The following is a 3,724-nucleotide window of genomic DNA, read 5'->3' as shown; positions in this document are numbered from 1 at the left end:
GAAATAAGCCAGACATAAACCAAGAAATATTGAGCCAGTTATGGTGGTGCATGTTTGTAATTCTAGAGATTGCAAGTTAAAGGTCATTTAGCCAGGCCCTAAGCGATGTATGGAGATCTTGTCTCAAAATAAAAAATAAGGCTGGTGCAGTGTTACACACCTGTCATCCCTGCAGTTCTGGAGGCCAAGACAGGAGGACTGCAAGTTCAAAGCCAGCCTCAGCAAATTAGTGATGCTCTAAGCAACTCAGTGAGATCCTGTCTCTAAGTAAAATTCAAAAATGGGCTGGGAATATGGCTTAGTGGTAAAATTTGTCTCTAAGTAAAATTCAAAAATGGGCTGGGGATATGGCTTAGTTGTTACACATCCCTGGGTTCAATCCCTGGTACCAAAATCAAACAAATAAATAAATAGATAAATAGGGCTGGGGGTGTAGTTCAGTGGTAAAGCACCCCTGTTTCAATCCCTCAAACTCAAGTACAAAAAAATAAAAAGACAAATATTGTATGATTGCACTTACATGAAGTATCCAGAATAAGCAGTTAAAAAGATGAAGTAGTCGGGCTGGGGATGTGGCTCAAGCGGTAGCGCGCTCGCCTGGCATGCGAGCGCCCCAGGTTCGATCCTCAGCACCACATACCAACAAAGATGTTGTGTCCCCCGAGAACTAAAAAATAAATATTAAAAATTCTCTCTCTCTCATTCTCTCTCCTCTCTCTCTCTCTTTAAAAAAAAAAAAGATGAAGTAGTAAAGAGGTTATCAGTGGCTGAGGGAAGGAGGAAATGGTGAGTGATTGCTTAATGGGTATTGAGTTTCTGTTTGTGATGATGAAAAACTTCTGGAAATAGATAGTGGTGATTATGCAACACTATAGATGAATTAACTCCACTGAACTATGCACTTAATAATGGTTCAAGTGCTACATTTTTGTATTTATTATATTACATTAAAATAAAATAGAAAATAAAAGAAAAAGAAAAACCTAGGAGATAAACAGATGAATGTGTTACATAAATATTGAGCAAGAAGAGTAAGGTGAGTGCACAAGGCCTTCCAGACAGAGCACAGCTTGCAGTACATGGTCACAAGTTTGAGAATCTTTGGGGGGAGACACAGGGGTTCTCAGTGATGAATGGAGAAAGGAAGTCTAGTCAAGAAATGGGTTACAAAATTTAGTTGCAAATTGTGGGGGGAGGGTATTTTGACCTTACCTCATTCCATACATCAGGTAAATTCCAAATCAATAAGCCTCTAAAGTCTTGCCAAATTGCTGCAATGGCTACTTGACCTTTGGCCACTTCTACTTGATCCTTTAGTAATATTTCCTTCTTGGGCCAACCCCTTGAAACACATCCTTTCCTGGGTGTCTACAGTATCACACTTCTTGGATATCTCCCTAAGTCACTGACCTTCTTAACTCACCCCTAAGTAGAAGTAGGAGTGAAAAGGGAGAATAGGCCAATATATTTAGAAATTATTTGAGACCTGGCTGTGGTGGCCCATACGCCTGTAATCCCAGCTACTCAGGAAAGGTTACTTGAGACCAAGTAGAAATCAGTGAGACTCCTCTTTTTTTTAAACATTTTTTAATATATTTTTTTTCGTTATTGGCAGACACAACATCTTTGTTTGTATGTGGTGCTGAGGATTGAACCCGGGCCACATGCATGCCAGGCGAGTGCGCTACCACTTGAGCCACATCCCCAGCCCCAGAGACTCCTATCTTGAGAGAGGGTGAGGGGAGGGAAGAAAGAAAAGAATTATTTGGAACAGGATTCTTTGAAGGACTAGGTATGGATTTTGAGAGTGAGTTGGGATGAATCTTATTTTATTTTAATTGAATTTAATCTTTTTTGGTACTGGGGATTGAACCCAGTGGCACTTAACCACTGAGCTACATTCCAAGACCTTAATATATATATATGACAGAGCCCTGACATTTGCTGTGAAAAGGCAGGGAGATGGGGACAAGAACATAGGGAGTTTAAGAACCTCTATGGAGTTTCAAAAACAGAGATGCTCAAAGGGAGAAAGGTGGCCGATCACATTAAATGCGACCGGGTGTTTCTCATGGATTTAGCAACATGGAGATTGTTGGTTATTTTGAAGGTGTGGTATTGGAGGAGTGAAGTGGGGAGTTGACTAGATTGGGGGCTCTTTGGGAGAGCATTGCTAGAAGGTAGGTATGGAGCATGGTGGTTGCTGGAGGAGGTTGTGGGGTGGAGGTAGGATGTCTTTTTATTTTGTTTTGTTTTATGGTGCTGGGGATGGAAACCATGGATGCTCAACAACCACTGAGCCACATCTCCAGCCCTTTTTATATGTTATTTAGAGACCTAGTCTCTCTGAGTTGCTTAGGGCCTCATTAAGATGCTGAGGCTGGCTTTGAACTTAAAATCCTCCTGCTTCAGCCTCCTGAGCCACTTGGATTACAAGTTTATGCCACTACACCCAGCTTGGTGGGTGATTTTTTTTTTTTAGGAGTAAAATTTTATTTTAACTGTCCAAACATTAGTCAACATACTGGGAAAGCCAGTGGGTGGGCGCTGGGTTAGGGGGGACAAAACCCTCACCTTGCCTCTTGTGCACACTGCACATGAACACTTCCATGGGGTGGGCATTCAGTTCCTTCAGAGTCACATTCCCCTTTCCTGTGGTCTGTCCATAAAGCTCAAATATCTTGCAAAGTTTTTCTTCACTGATTGTATTTATTCTGTTAATTTTATTTTGCAAGATAAGAATTGGCACAATGAATAGTTTCATCAGTCATTAAAGTATTAAGCTCAACTTTGGATTCCACAAGGTGAGAATGATCTACAAAGTCCACAAGAAAGGCAATCCCATTAATTGCTGGAAGATAATTTTTCCAAACCCGATGAGCTTGCTCATGCCCACCAAGATCAAAAGTTGTTAAAGTCATTCCAGCAATTGTCAGCTCTTCTTCTTCTTCTTTTTAATGCCTTTATTTTATTTATTTATTTTTATATGGTGCTGAGGATCAAACCCAGTGTCTCACACATGCTAGGCAAGCACTCTACCATTGAGCTACAACCCCAGTCCAATTGTCAGCTCTTCTGATGTTGGATGTAGTATTGGAACATGTTGGCCCAATTTGTCATCTTTGAGCATGTGAAGAAGAGTGGTTTTGCTTGCATTTTCCAAACCCAAGAATACAAGTTTTCCAGATTTTTTTGTAGAGTCCTGGGGAACTGGAGCACACTGCTGAAGCCATTGTAGATCCACTCAAAGATGAAAGACATTATTAATGCTTACTATGGTCTGAGGGCTCCTCCGAAGGTGGCAGGCGGCTGGGACCCTCCCTCAGAACACACAGACCCTGGGAGGGTGTTTTAATGATGGTATTTTCAGAGTTGGCTACAAATTCGGGGGACCTCCAGTTTGGGCTGTCTTTTCCTAGGTCCTCTATGATCTGGGTTCAGACTATGGCCCATTCACTGCCAGATTGTCCCAGTCCAATTCCTGCCCTGTTAGGCCAGTTTGAGGTGGCTAAGGGAACAAAGCACCAGGCAACCCGCAGGTGCAGAAAGAACAAACAATCAGGCCTGGACAGACAAGCAGGGATGGTGCTGCATAACCACTTGTCAATCAGCAGGGTCTCCTGACCAATCCTGGAAGAACACAGATCTCAGCAAGTTTCCCTTGACCAACCCCAGGAGAACACGGGACTCTAAAAACCTGGGTCCCTTTCTTGTCCCAAGACCC

General features: G+C 42.3%; 1 pseudogene; it reads right to left on the bottom strand.

Moving 5' to 3' along the window:
- Positions 1-2,512: 2,512 nt before the first annotated feature.
- Positions 2,513-3,261, bottom strand: LOC113179377 (small COPII coat GTPase SAR1A-like; annotated as a pseudogene).
- Between the last annotated feature and the right edge of the window lie 463 nt (positions 3,262-3,724).

The sequence above is a fragment of the Urocitellus parryii genome, chromosome 2 (genome assembly GCF_045843805.1).
Source record: "Urocitellus parryii isolate mUroPar1 chromosome 2, mUroPar1.hap1, whole genome shotgun sequence".
NCBI classification, from domain to species: Eukaryota; Metazoa; Chordata; class Mammalia; order Rodentia; family Sciuridae; genus Urocitellus; species Urocitellus parryii.
This window is presented reverse-complemented; position numbering and strand designations above follow the sequence as displayed.